Source organism: Anomaloglossus baeobatrachus, chromosome 2 (assembly GCF_048569485.1).
Source record: "Anomaloglossus baeobatrachus isolate aAnoBae1 chromosome 2, aAnoBae1.hap1, whole genome shotgun sequence".
In the NCBI taxonomy this organism is placed as follows: Eukaryota; Metazoa; Chordata; class Amphibia; order Anura; family Aromobatidae; genus Anomaloglossus; species Anomaloglossus baeobatrachus.
The window spans coordinates 741,895,147-741,910,988 of record NC_134354.1 but is presented as its reverse complement, the minus strand read 5'-3'; the positions used below and the strand labels follow the sequence as shown (position 1 = coordinate 741,910,988).

Below are 15,842 nucleotides of genomic sequence, written 5' to 3'. Positions count from 1 at the left end.
GTTTCCCGCTCTTGTCTGGGGCACGCCCACGGCCCGCCCCTCGTCACACGAGCTGGAGAAGGACGCCGGCAGCCATTCCTGCACGCCGTCCGAGCTGGGGAACGGAGACATGCTCTGGGCAACCAACACAGGGCTCTGGCGACCACACACCCGCGTTATAGGCGGGCGGTAAGCAGCACCTGAAGTGCTGACCCCACTAAATACCGAAGTGTCCATTTGTATTTTATGCTTGTATGCTATACACTGCACTGTAGGTCGCTATCTTTGGCTATATGCCCTTCTAGATGGCGAGATAACAGCAGCAAAACCGCAAGGGTGCTAAGGCACAGGTTTTCTAGGCTGCTTGTATTGCATGGCTGAAGTGTTCATTTGTACTTATGCTTATATGCTATACATTGCACTGTACGGTCGCTACTCTTGGCTATATTCTCCTAGAGGGCTGGACAACTGCAGCAAAAAAGCATGGGTGCCAAGGCACAGGCTTTATAGGCTGCTTGTACTGCATGTGCTGAAGTGTTCATTTGTATATATGCTTGTATGCTATACATTGCACTGTACGGTCGCTACTCTGGGCTATATTCTCCTAGATGGCTGGACAACAGCAGCAAAAAAGCAAGGGTGCCAAGGCACAGGCTTTCTATGCTGCTTGTATTGCATGTGCTGAAGTGTTTATGCTTGTATGTTGTACATTGCATAGATGACTAGAATACAGCAGCAAAAAAGCAACACAGGCTTTCTATGCTGCTTTTCCTGCAGATACTGTTCCACCGGCAGGTTTCACTGACCCCCATTGTGGGCAATGCTCCCCTGTAGCACTTGGTCAGCCGGGGTCTCTACTAGAGGTGGCCAAAGGAACCACCTGTGAACCCTGTCCAGGGACAGGGACGGAGATTGTCATGGGATGGAGACTTTGCACTCCAGACAGGCCATGGGCAATCTTGATTAATGCTCCCTGGCCACCCTCATTTGGAACGTACTCAGTGCTCCGGGGGGGTCCCAGGCATTCCAGGGTGAAGGCTCTGACACGGACGGCAGTCCCAGACAGCCTAAGCTAGCTCGCTGGGTACGACACTCGGCTTCATCACTGGTCAAGGTCCCAGCAGGACGACTCTCTGTATGATGAGGCAGACGTAGCTGATCAGGGCTTTGGTCCTGACACCGCTCTCAATCCGGATACACCGGATGGTGACGCCATAGTGAATGATCTTATAGCGTCCATCAATGGAATGTTGCATATTTCTCCCTCAGCTCCCCCAGTGGAGGAGTCAGCTTCACAGCAGGAGAAATCCTTTTTCAGTACTCATGCGTAGATTGAGTACTTTTTCTGACCACGCTGACTTCAGAGACGCAGTTCAGAAACACCACGCTTACCAGATAAACGTTTTCTCCAAACGTATTAAGGATGCACGTTATCCCTTTACCCTGATGTGGTACAGCCCTGGACCCAGGGTCCAAAGGTGGATCCCCCAATCTCCAGGCTTGCGGCTAGATCCATAGTTGCAGTGGAGATGGGAATTCACTTAAAGATGCCATTGACAGACAGATAGACCTCTGGTTGAAATCTGTCTGTGAAGCTATCAGCGTGTCGGTTGCTCCGGCATTCGCAGCCGTATGGGCACCCTAACCTATTTCAGCTGGTCTTGGCACATGTACATCTGTGCCGCAGGTGGTGTCCTTAACCTCGCAATGTCTGCATTGCGACTTACCCTAGTAATGCTGTCCTGGGGGGACAGTCGAGGTTGGTCCTTCCCAGGCTCGGGCAAGTCCCAATTGTACTCGTCTAAAAGGGCTCAAAAGGCTCAGAGGGGCTCAGATTCCGTCCGGGCTCATTCACGCCCAAGGAAGGCAGCAGGAGGAACCGCTACCAAGGCGATCTCCTCATATATTTCTGCTCTCTCTCCCCGCATCCGCGGTTGGTGGCAGAATCTCCCGCTTCTGGGTACATTTAGCTGCCACAGGTCACAGACCGGTGGGTGAGAGACATTGTGTCTCACGTGTACAGGATAGAGCTCTGTTCTCGTCCTCCGGCTCGATTCTTCAGAACTCCCCCCCCCCCCCCCCCCACCGAGCCGATGCTCTTCTGCAGGCAGAAGGAGTGGTAATCCCTGTTCCTCTTCAGGAACAAGACACGGTTTTTTCCTCCAATCTTATTGGGGTGCCAAAAAAGGGTGGCTCTTTCCGTTCCGTTCTGGACCTAAAACTGCTCACCAAGCACGTGAAGGCCAGGCGGTTCCGGATGTAACCCTCCGCTCCGTCATTGCCTCAATGTCTCAAGGAGATTTCCTAGCATCAATAGACATCAGGATGCTTATCTCCTCGTGCCGATTGCTCCAGAGCACCAGCGTTTGCTACGTTTCGTTATTGAAGATGAGCATCTTCAGTGCGTAGCCCTGCCCTTCGGTCTGGCGACAGCCCTACGGGTTTTCACCAAGTTCAGGGCAGCAGTGGGAGCAGCCCTGCACTCTCAGGGTCACTCTGTGATCCTTACTGGACGATCCACTTGTCAAGGCACCCTCTCAAGAGGCATGCCGACACAGCCTGAACGTGGCGCTGGAGACTCTCCAGAGTTTCGGGTGGATCATCAACTTTTCCAGGTTACATCGGGCACCGACCCAATCGCTGACATATCTGGGCATGGAGTTTCACACTCCCTCAGCGATAGTGAAGCTTCCGCTGGACAAGCAGCGTTCACTACAGACGGGGGTGCAGTCTCTCCTTCAAGGCCAGTCACACCCCTTAAGACGCCTCATGCAGAGGCAGTCACTTTCGCGCAGTTTTACTGCGTCCACTTCAATGGGACATGCTTTGCCAATGGGTTGGGGAGTCGACGTCCCTAGAAAGGAACGTTTCCCTTCTCAGACGGTCAAGGACTCTCTCCAGAGGAGTCCATCCTTCAGATCAATGTTCTGGAAATCTGGGCAGTGCATCTTGCCCTGCAAGCCTTCCAGCAGTGGCTGGAAGGAAAACAGATCCGAATTCAGTCGGACAATTCCACAGCGGTGGCAGACATCGCCCACCAAGGCGGAACACGCATCGCCAAGCCTACCAGGCAATCCGGCGGATTCTGATGTGGGTGGGGGACAGAGCATCCACCATATCCGCAGTTCACATCCCGGGCGTAGAAAATTGGGAAGCAGACTTCCTCAGTCGCCTGGGCATGGACGCAGGGGAATGGCCTCTGCACCAAGTATGGTGTCAGGAAATCTGTAGCCGCTGGAGGATGCCGGACGTCGACCTAATGGCGTCTCGGCACAACAACAAGGTCCCGATTTTCATGGCGCGGTCTCACGAGCAAAGAGCTCTGGCGGCAGGCGCCCTAGTTCAGGATTGGTCGCAGTTCCAGCTACCCTATGTGTTTCCTACTCTGGCACTGTTGCCCAGAGTGCTACGCAAGCTCAGCTCCGCTTGCCGCCGCGCCATCCTCGTCGTCCCAGACTGACCGAGGAGGTCGTGGTCCCGGATCTGTGGCATCTCACGGTCGGCCAACCGTGGGCACTCTCAGACCGGCCAGACTTACTGTTCCAAGGGCCGTTCTTTCCACTGAATTCTACGGCCCTGATCCGGACTGTGTGGCCATCGAGTCCGAGATCCTAGCGTCTTCAGGATTATCTCAAGACGTCATTGCCACCATGAGACGGGCTAGGAAGCCGACGTCTGCCAAAATCTCCCACAAGACGTGGGAGTTATTCTTATCTTGGTACTCTGCTTAGGGAGTGTCTCCCTGGCCATTTGCATTGTCTCCTTTTTCCCCCCTTCCTGCATCTGGATTGGGAAAAGGGTTGTCGCTCGGCTCCCTTAAAGGACAAGTCGCAGCGCTGTCGGTATTCTTTCAGAAGCGCCTAGTACGACTTCCTCAGGTACGCACGTTCCTGCAGGGGGGTTATCACATTGTCCCTCCGTACAAGAGGCCGTCAGACCCATGGGATCTGCACAGGGTATTAATTGCTCTCTAGGAGCCGCCCTTCGAGCCTCTGAGGGTTGTTTTCACTTTCTCGACTTTCACAGAAAGTGGCCTTTCTGGTAGCGGTCACGTCTCTTCGGAGAGTGTCAGAACTAGCAGCGCGGTCATCCAGAGCTCCCTTCCTGGTGTTCACCAAGATAAGGTAGTGCTGCGTCCGATCCCAGAGTTTCTCCCTAAGGTGGTATCTCCTTTTTATCCCAATCAGGATATCTCCTTACCTTCCTTTTATCCATTTCATCGATATGTAATGGCTTTGCATTGTTGGATCTGGTGTAGAGCACCCAGAATCTACATTCCCGCACGGCGCTCCTGCGCCGCTCGGATGCACTCTTTGTCCTTGTCACTGGTCAGCGCAAGGGATCGCAGGCTGCAACATCCACCCTGGCTCAATGGATCAAGGAACCAATCCTTGAAGCCTACCGTTCTACTGGGCTTCCGGTTTCATCAGGGCTGAAGGCCCATTCTACCAGAGCCGTGGGTGCGTCCTGGGCATTACGGCACCAGGCTACGGCTCAACAGGTGTGCCAGGTAGCTACCTGGTCGAGTCTGCACACTTTCACCAAACATTATCAGGTGCATACCTATGCTTCGGCGGACGCCAGCCTAGGTAGAAGAGTCCTGCAGGCGGCAGTTGCCTCCCCGTAGGGGAAGGCTGTCTTGCAGCTCTAACATGAGGTATTTCTTTACCCACCCAGGGACAGCTTTTGGACGTCCCAATCGTCTGGGTCTCCCAATGGAGCGCCGAAGAAGAAGGGAATTTTGTTACTTACCGTAAATTCCTTTTCTTCTAGCTCCTATTGGGAGACCCAGCACCCGCCCTGTTGTCCTTCGGGATTTTTGGTTGTTTTCGGGTACACATGTTGTTCATGTTGAATGGTTTTCAGTTCTCCGATGTTACTTCGGAGTGAATTTGTTTAAACCAGTTATTGGCTTTCCTCCTTCTTGCTTTTGCACTAAAACTGGTGAGCCAGTGATCCCACTGGGGGTGTATAGCCAGAAGGGGAGGGGCCTTGCACTTTTTAGTGTAGTGCTTTGTGTGGCCTCCGGAGGCAGTAGCTATGCACCCAATCGTCTGGGTCTCCCAATAGGAGCTAGAAGAAAAGGAATTTACGGTAAGTAACAAAATTCCCTTCTTTTCCATCTGAATTCTGCGGCCCTCAACCTGACTGTGTGGCCATTGAGTCCTGGATCCTAGCGTCTTCAGGGTTATCTCAAGAAGTCATTGCCACTATGAGACAGGCCAGGAAACCAACGTCCGCCAAGATCTACCACAGGACGTGGAAGATCTTCTTATCCTGGTGCTCTGATCAGGGTTTTACTCCCTGGCCATTTGCCTTGCCCACTTTTCTATCCTTCCTTCAATCCGGAATGGAAAAGGGTTTGTCTCTCGGCTCTCTTAAGGGACAAGTCTCGGCGTTCTCTGTGTTTTTTCAAAAGCGTCTAGCCAGGCTTCCGCAGGTACGCACGTTCCTGGCGGGGGTTTGCCACATAGTCCCTCCTTACAAGCGTCTGCTAGAACCCTGGGATCTGAACAGGGTGCTAACGGCTCTTCAGAAACCACCTTTCGAGCCAATGAGAGATATTTCTCTTTCACGCCTTTCGCAGAAGGTGGTCTTCCTAGTGGCAGTCACATCACTTCGAAGAGTTTCTGAGCTAGCTGCACTGTCATGCAAAGCCCCCTTCCTGGTGTTTCACCAGGACAAGGTGGTTCTGCGTCCGGTTCCGGAATTTCTCCCTAAGGTGGTATCCCCTTTTCATCTCAATCAGGATATCTCCTTACCTTCTTTTTGCCCTCATCCAGTTCACCAATGTGAAAATGATTTGCACTTGTTAGATCTTGTGAGAGCACTCAGACTCTACATTTCTCGTACGGCGCCCCTGCGCCGCTCGGAGGCGCTCTTTGTCCTTGTCGCTGGCCAGCGTAAAGGGTCGCAGGCTTCCAAGTCAACCTTGGCTCGGTGGATCAAGGAACCAATTCTTGAAGCCTACCGTTCTTCTGGGCTTCCGGTTCCTTCAGGGCTGAAAGCCCACTCTACCAGAGCCGTAGGTGCGTCCTGGGCATTGCGGCACCAGGCTACGGCTCAGCAGGTGTGTCAGGCGGCTACCTGGTCGAGTCTGCACACGTTCACGAAACACTATCAGGTGCATACCTACGCTTCGGCAGATGCCAGCCTAGGTAGGCGAGTCCTTCAGGCGGCGGTTGCCCACCTGTAGGAAGGGGCCGTTTTACGGCTCTTTTACCGAGGTACTCTTTTCCCACCCAGGGACTGCTTTTGGACGTCCCAATTGTCTGGGTCTCCCAATGGAGCGACAAAGAAGAAGGGAATTTTGTTTACTTACCGTAAATTCCTTTTCTTCTAGCTCCAATTGGGAGACCCAGCACCCGCCCCTGTTCCCTTCGGGCTGTTGTTCTTTTGTGTACACATGTTGTTCATGTTGAATTGTTCTTGGTTCATGGTTTTCAGTTCTCCGAACATCCTTCGGATTGAATTTACCTTAGACCAATTTATAAGTTTCCTCCTTCCTGCTTTTGCACCAAAACTGAGGAGCCCGTGATGCACGGGGGGGTGTATAGGCAGAGGGGAGGGGTTTACACTTTTAAGTGTAATACTTTGTGTGGCCTCCGGAGGCAGAAGCTATACACCCAATTGTCTGGGTCTCCCAATTGGAGCTAGAAGAAAAGGAATTTACGGTAAGTAAACAAAATTCCCTTCTTTTGATAAAGCATATTATTCTACTGTTTACTAAAAACGGAATGAGGCCTACAAAGAAAATAACACAGGACCTACTGTATGGTGGAAGTTCAAAGATGTTTGGGGTTGTTTTGCTGCCTCTGGCACTGGGTGCCTTGACTGTGTGCAAGGCATCATGAAATCTGAGGTTCACCAAAGGATTTTTGATCACAATGTAGTGCCCAGTGTCAGAAAGCTGGGTTTGTGTCCTAGGTCATGGACCTTCCAGCAGGACAATGACTCCAAACAAACTTCAAGAAGCCCCCAGAAATGGATGGAAACAAAGGACTGGAGAGTTCTGAAGTGACCGCAATGAGTCCGGACCTAAATCCTATTGAACATCTGTGTAGAAATCTTAAAGGGGTGGTTCACCCATATTTTTTATTGTCTAGATCGATATTATATTGAGAAACAATGTTTCTCTCAAATACCTTATGTTGTCAATAGTGCCTGTGAGAGGCGCTATTGCAGACCGCTGCTCCCCGTCCAGTGACGTACCCGTCCAATGCTGCCACGTCACATCCGTGCGGCCGGCTACAGTCTTCCAGACTCTGAGCTGTGAGCGGTGTTTCACTGCTGTCACAGCCCATTTGCTCCCCCCTCCTCCTCCCTCCTCCCTCCTAGCACGGCACATCTCCTGCTCCCCCCTCCCTGCAAGCAAGAGACGTGCTGTGAGGGAGGAGGAGGAGGAGCAGGGAGAAGATGGGCTCAGAACGCAGCCAGCCGCACGGATGTGACGTGGCAGCATTGGACGGGTACGTCACTGGACGGGGAGCAGCGGTCTGCAATAGCGCCTCTCATAGGCACTATTGACAACATAAGGTATTTGAGAGAAACATTGTTTCTCAATATAACATCGATCTAGACAATAAAAAATATGGGTGAACCACCCCTTTAAAATTGCTGTTGGGCGTAGACTTCCTTCAAATATGAGACCTGGAGATGTTTACAAAAGAGTCCAATGATCCAGGTGAGACGTGTAAGAAGCTTGATGACGGTTACATTAGGTGATTGAGTACAGTTATTCCAGAGAACGTGCAACCAAATATTAAGCTGAAGATACCAACAATTTTGTCCAGACCATTTTTGGAGTTGTGTGAAATTATGTCCAATTTGGTTATTTACTTATTTTTTTTTTTTTTTTTTTTTTTTTTTTTTGGGGTTGTTTCAATACACACACAGAAAATCAACGTGTGTATAACAAAATGTGTAATTGCTAAAATTTTTCTGGGAAAAATACAAAGGCAAAATTTACTTATATTTTTTTTCTTTCCTATATTTATTAGTCCCAGAAAGTGTTCTAAGGAATATATAATCTCTCTCGATGCCAGTATTGCTGCTCTTTTGTTCATTCGACTTTTCAAAGACCGAATGAAAGGTTGTCATAGCTAACCAAAATGGTGGGGTTTTTTTTAAATATAAATGTGGTGCAAAATTTACAAATATACCGTATTTTTCGTTTTATAAGACGCATCCCAAATTTAGAGCAAAAAAAGGTAAAAAAATATGGTGTCAGTCTTACTCCGGTGTTGTCTTACCGGAGCGGGGCGGCAGCGGTGGTGAAGCGGGGTCACAGGAGGCAGAAGCTGTGCTAGCGGCGGCGGTGGCGGGTCAGTGGTGGAGCAGGCCGGTGCGGTGAGTGTCCCAGTCTGTCCACGATCACTGTTCAAATGATGGTGCCCACAGCGGCGCATGCACAGATGGAGCTATCATCCAGGAGCTCCATCTGCGCACGCGCTGACTCCCGGCGCCATCGTTTGAAACTGGGACCATGGACACACTGGGACACCTGACACACAGCCAGCGCAGTCCGCACAGCAACCCGCCCGCACTCAGAGTGGCAGCCGGCCACCAGGACAGAGAGACAGCCGGCACTGACAGGCATCTGGCTGCCCGCATGCAGCCACAGGCACCCGACCGCCCGCAAGCACCCGGTCACCGCACAGACAGCCTCCACGGTAAGCTATATTCGGATTTTAAGACGCACCTCTTATTTTCCTAAAAATGTTAGGCAAAAGTAAACGTACCAGCTAACTGTTCAAAATGTTTTCCGGGATAGTCAAAATTATTTAACGTGTAAACCAAACAAATCCCTTTAAAAATATTCTTTATTTCATAAATCTTTAAAAATTCCCAAGTCAATCACCCATATACATAATTATCATGGGGAATTTTATAAATATATATACAACCAAGATGGAAAAGCCGTATTCAAGGAAGATATACAATTTCAATTGGTGGCATTTCCTTCGATCCAGAGCAACCTTCCATTGGGATCATAATAATTTTGTTATGGACTTGCTTAATTTTGTATTGACTCATAATTTTTTTTTTTGTTTGACAGTAAGTACTTCCATCAGCTCAGGGGCACAGCGATGGGGAGCTCATGTGCTCCCTCTTACGCAAATTTGCTCCTGGGCTGGTGGGAGGAAACTGTCATTTTTAACATTGATACGCCATGGTGGGTCCCCCTCATTGTGTTTTGGGGTAGATTTATCGATGACGTTCTGGTCATCTGGGGGGTACCCCACAAGAGTTTGAAGAATTCATGAGATGTATCAATGTTAATAACATCAATTTAAGGTTCACCCATAAAATACATAAGTCACTTATTTCATTTTTGGATGTTGAAATTAGTTTGGAAAAAAATGGGTCATTATCAACTAAAACTTACAGAAAACCTACCTCCACAAGCAGCTTGTTACGCTGGGACAGTTTCCATCCTACCTCCCTAAAGAAAGGCATACCTAAAGCTTACCTTCGAGTGAGGAGAAATTGTTCAAGTGATCAAGATTTTTTTGACCAATCAAGGGACCTCAGAAAACGCTTTAGAGAAAGAGGTTATCCTCATCAGGTACTCCAGGGTGCATTTCAACATGCTTTAGGCCAGGAACGTAGTTCCTTATTACAGGTAAACAGACAAAAGACCGATGGTGATATAATAAGAATTATTGGTACATATGATGACCAATCAGAAAAAGTATTCCAAATTCTACGGAGTCATTGGGGGATCCTAAGGGCAGATACGGATCTTGTGGATGTCCTACCTCCCCGACCTATGGTCACCTTTAGGAAGGGGGGCTCCATTAGAGATCAGCTGGTGCACAGTCACTACAGTCGACCTACACCTGCCGGTACGTGGTTGGACCGTAGACCTTTGGGCACATTTTGATGTGGTGACTGTAAATACTGTGACTGGATTGTACAATCCAAGTCAGTCATTAGTGCAAGCACTGGACGTGAGTATTATCTCAGAGACTTTGCAAATTGCAAGAGTGAGGGCCTGGTCTATATAGCAACATGCGAATGCCCCCTTGATTATGTGGGGAAAACCAGAAGGGAATTAAGAAGACGAATAGGGGAACATGTTGGTGACATCAAACATAAAAGAGAGACCCCTATAGCAAGATATGTCTGGGATCTCCACCAAGGTAATATAAGATCTATGCGTTTTCGAGTTTTGGAAATGATTAGACCAAGCCCCAGAGGGGGTGACTGGGATAATAGAATATTGAGGAAAGAATGCCAATGGATCTTCTGTTTAAAGACCCAATCTCCGAATGGTCTAAATGAAAAATTGAACTATACATCGTTTATTTGAGGGGTCCTCCTATTGGGGTCCATCAGAGTGTTGGACATCTAGTCTCTAGTGAGAATAGCCAAATATTATACCCCGTAAGTGGGGTTGGATGACTCTGCATATAGCATGGAGTGGTATTATTTAGTGAATTTTCAGGTGATCTGTTTGGGTAGGTTTATGTCATCGGTAATTTGAAGGGATATGATATATATGAAATTATTCGTAGGAGGCCATATAGCCATATTGATTATGATTTAAAACGTATTAAGGGATGTAATTCTGTGTGAAACTAATAGCCGCGTCCCTGGGGATAAGATTAAATAAATAAATATATAAAAGTTATAAAAGTGAAGAACATTAAATAAAAAATATATATATATATAATATATATATATATATATATATATATAATATATATATATATATATATATATATATAATATATATATATATAAAATAGCGCTGTGTGATGGGCAACACCCCATACCCACACCGATCCTGGGACCTTGCACTGCTTTAAATCTGGACCTCAGCAGGTGGTAATATAACCTGGTGTTTCATCTCGGACGCCTTAGGTTAGCTGGTGTTTTACCTTGCTTAAATCGGTGTCTGTTGTACGCTGATTTCCTTTTATATAAGGTCTCTTTATTTGTCCTGCTGGTGGTCTATAATTATTACATTGTATTCTACAATGGTGGTGTCAGATAGTATGCTATACTTTTATGTACTATTGGGTATATGATTGCAGTAACTGATGACATTTATGATCTGTATCCCACCTGGATTTATTATTGTATGGTACATCTAGTATAGTGGTATTCGTAATTTCGGTGTCAGGTTCCTGACATGGAACCTTGTATTGGGGTGTTCGTTAATTATACATATTTTAAATGTTTTTAACCCTTTTACTGTCTTGTGTGGATTCTATGTATGTAAAATTAAAAAAAGCAACAATAAGAGGATAATGTCCTCCAAAAATCAAGTATTACTCACAGCAAGTTGGGCTGCAGTGTGTACATCGCCCTGGCCAAAAACTGATGCTCTAGCAGGATACAGCTAAACCCCCACTAAGTGGAGGCATCACAGGTGCAGGAGAAGCAGATCACACACACACCTTCATGGAATGGAGGGGAGGTGACTGCTAGATGATAAAACTGCACACAAGTGGCTTGCATAGAGCGCTGTTCACATGCAGATGACACAGTCACAAACCCGCAGCCTATTAGGTAACGCCCTTCTATTAGATCAGGCGGGCTGCCAAGCCGTACTCCACTGTATATCATGCACGGACAGACACTCTACAATGCAAGGCCCAACAGAAAGGGGCCTGGCTGTATCCTGTACAAACAAAAAAATATGAGGTTTTTGTTGGTATTTATGGCCATAAAACGTAAGCCTACACCCTCGTCAAGGGACCTCATGTCTGTAGGTCCCTACACTAAATATAAAAAAAAAGCAACAATAAGAGGATAATGTCCTCCAAAAATCAAGTATTACTCACAGCAAGTTGGGCTGCAGTGTGTACATCGCCCTGGCCAAAAACTGATGCTCTAGCAGGATACAGCTAAACCCCCACTAAGTGGAGGCATCACAGGTGCAGGAGAAGCAGATCACACACACACCTTCATGGAATGGAGGGGAGGTGACTGCTAGATGATAAAACTGCACACAAGTGGCTTGCATAGAGCGCTGTTCACATGCAGATGACACAGTCACAAACCCGCAGCCTATTAGGTAACGCCCTTCTATTAGATCAGGCGGGCTGCCAAGCCGTACTCCACTGTATATCATGCACGGACAGACACTCTACAATGCAAGGCCCAACAGAAAGGGGCCTGGCTGTATCCTGTACAAACAAAAAAATATGAGGTTTTAGTTGGTATTTATGGCCATAAAACGTAAGCCTACACCCTCGTCAAGGGACCTCATGTCTGTAGGTCCCTACACTAAATATAAAAAAGCAACAATAAGAGGATAATGTCCTCCAAAAATCAAGTATTACTCACAGCAAGTTGGGCTGCAGTGTGTACATCGCCCTGGCCAAAAACTGATGCTCTAGCAGGATACAGCTAAACCCCCACTAAGTGGAGGCATCACAGGTGCAGGAGAAGCAGATCACACACACACCTTCATGGAATGGAGGGGAGGTGACTGCTAGATGATAAAACTGCACACAAGTGGCTTGCATAGAGCGCTGTTCACATGCAGATGACACAGTCACAAACCCGCAGCCTATTAGGTAACGCCCTTCTATTAGATCAGGCGGGCTGCCAAGCCGTACTCCACTGTATATCATGCACGGACAGACACTCTACAATGCAAGGCCCAACAGAAAGGGGCCTGGCTGTATCCTGTACAAACAAAAAAATATGAGGTTTTAGTTGGTATTTATGGCCATAAAACGTAAGCCTACACCCTCGTCAAGGGACCTCATGTCTGTAGGTCCCTACACTAAATATAAAAAAGCAACAATAAGAGGATAATGTCCTCCAAAAATCAAGTATTACTCACAGCAAGTTGGGCTGCAGTGTGTACACACTGCAGCCCAACTTGCTGTGAGTAATACTTGATTTTTGGAGGACATTATCCTCTTATTGTTGCTTTTTTTTATATTTAGTGTAGGGACCTACAGACATGAGGTCCCTTGACGAGGGTGTAGGCTTACGTTTTATGGCCATAAATACCAACAAAAACCTCATATTTTTTTGTTTGTACAGGATACAGCCAGGCCCCTTTCTGTTGGGCCTTGCATTGTAGAGTGTCTGTCCGTGCATGATATACAGTGGAGTACGGCTTGGCAGCCCGCCTGATCTAATAGAAGGGCGTTACCTAATAGGCTGCGGGTTTGTGACTGTGTCATCTGCATGTGAACAGCGCTCTATGCAAGCCACTTGTGTGCAGTTTTATCATCTAGCAGTCACCTCCCCTCCATTCCATGAAGGTGTGTGTGTGATCTGCTTCTCCTGCACCTGTGATGCCTCCACTTAGTGGGGGTTTAGCTGTATCCTGCTAGAGCATCAGTTTTTGGCCAGGGCGATGTACACACTGCAGCCCAACTTGCTGTGAGTAATACTTGATTTTTGGAGGACATTATCCTCTTATTGTTGCTTTTTTTATATTTAGTGTAGGGACCTACAGACATGAGGTCCCTTGACGAGGGTGTAGGCTTACGTTTTATGGCCATAAATACCAACAAAAACCTCATATTTTTTTGTTTGTACAGGATACAGCCAGGCCCCTTTCTGTTGGGCCTTGCATTGTAGAGTGTCTGTCCGTGCATGATATACAGTGGAGTACGGCTTGGCAGCCCGCCTGATCTAATAGAAGGGCGTTACCTAATAGGCTGCGGGTTTGTGACTGTGTCATCTGCATGTGAACAGCGCTCTATGCAAGCCACTTGTGTGCAGTTTTATCATCTAGCAGTCACCTCCCCTCCATTCCATGAAGGTGTGTGTGTGATCTGCTTCTCCTGCACCTGTGATGCCTCCACTTAGTGGGGGTTTAGCTGTATCCTGCTAGAGCATCAGTTTTTGGCCAGGGCGATGTACACACTGCAGCCCAACTTGCTGTGAGTAATACTTGATTTTTGGAGGACATTATCCTCTTATTGTTGCTTTTTTTTATATTTAGTGTAGGGACCTACAGACATGAGGTCCCTTGACGAGGGTGTAGGCTTACGTTTTATGGCCATAAATACCAACAAAAACCTCATATTTTTTGTTTGTACAGGATACAGCCAGGCCCCTTTCTGTTGGGCCTTGCATTGTAGAGTGTCTGTCCGTGCATGATATACAGTGGAGTACGGCTTGGCAGCCCGCCTGATCTAATAGAAGGGCGTTACCTAATAGGCTGCGGGTTTGTGACTGTGTCATCTGCATGTGAACAGCGCTCTATGCAAGCCACTTGTGTGCAGTTTTATCATCTAGCAGTCACCTCCCCTCCATTCCATGAAGGTGTGTGTGTGATCTGCTTCTCCTGCACCTGTGATGCCTCCACTTAGTGGGGGTTTAGCTGTATCCTGCTAGAGCATCAGTTTTTGGCCAGGGCGATGTACACACTGCAGCCCAACTTGCTGTGAGTAATACTGGATTCTATGTATGCACAAATTTTTGTACCAATAAAATTTTTTTGAATTGAACAAAAACGCATTGGTTGATCCCTATATACAGCAACTCTTTTTCTCCTGTTTTAGTGTGATGGGGACTAATTCATACCGGATTTAATTATCCAAAAATCTGGGGGCTGGAGAATTATGATACTATGTCTGTTTTAGTATATACATAAATATATCATTGGGTATCATGGAGCATCCAAGTATATTATTAAACAGAGAATCATGAGGTGTCTTTACCCCATTTACCCCATATCCGGTTGTTGTAGAACGCTATGTATTGATATAATGAGAAGTGGTTTCCGTTGGCATGGTGACCAGGGAGAGTGTATGGACGCTGGACGCTTTGAAGATGTAGCGTTACATGGAATCCAGTGCGCATGCGCGGTAATGCGGCATGACGTTGTAATATAATGTTTTGGCGGTCGCTATGGCGCCGCATCCGGATATGCGCATTACCCGTTTGGTTAGCGCTATTGTAGAAACCTGAGGGGACGTGGCAACCGGCTGTTTGATATGGTAACCGGGATATCACTTCCGGACATGCGCAGATGGATATCGCGTGCTCTAGTGATACAGAATAATCATGACATGCGCAGTATATTTTAGCAGACAGAAGTCTGCCTTGGGTTTGGTTACCTGGTATTCTGTTGCTGATGACATATTTCTATTTAAACTGGCGCCTTATAGGCGGCAGCCACTACCAGAGAGGGTCTCTTTATCACCACTGAATGATTACAACTCACTTTCTCCCTGGCCTCCTGATGAACCGGACTGAAGGGTGGAGAAACGCGTTGAGGCAGTGCAGATGCACTATACAAAGGGAAGTGAATAATCTTGTGTAAATGATGATAATAGGTTATTTATATGTGGTTGACATACTGGCATTGTTCCAGGATATATGTGGTTGATATACTGGCATTGTTCCAGGATTTGTGTCTATCCTATGCGGGTGATTATATGTATTTGGTCATTATGGGCCTTTATAAGGTGTAAGAATTTATGATTATATGGAACATTATTGATAGAACATAGGAGGAAAGCTTTTGGCATACTGAATCAGAATATAGCTTTCTCAGATAAAATTAGGGGTCCACCTGACCAATTATAAATTTGATGTACCGCATAGTTTAGAGTAATAAATCTGTCCTTATATGGTAGGGCAAATTATCAGGGGAATCAAGGGATAGCCGTCGAGAAACGGGGGCGCCCAGTTAAGCTAAGGCGTCATACCCTCCGTTGGTAGGTAGGGGTCAGTTATAGGGTATATAATAGGGCAAGAGTATCTTTAATGCAAGCTCCTAGATCCTGACCTCTGCCACCAATTGAAATTGTATATCTCCCTTGAATACGGCTTTTCCATCTTGGTTGTATATATATTTATAAAATTCCTCATGATAATTATGTATATGGGTGATTCACTTGGGAAATTTTTAAAGATTTATGAAATAAAGAATA

General features: G+C 47.2%; 1 protein-coding gene across 2 annotated transcripts in view; it reads left to right on the top strand.

Annotated features, from left to right (window-relative positions):
• RDX (radixin) overlaps positions 1-15,842 on the top strand; it is a 257,192-nt gene that overhangs the window by 119,209 nt on the left and 122,141 nt on the right. The window lies entirely within an intron of this gene.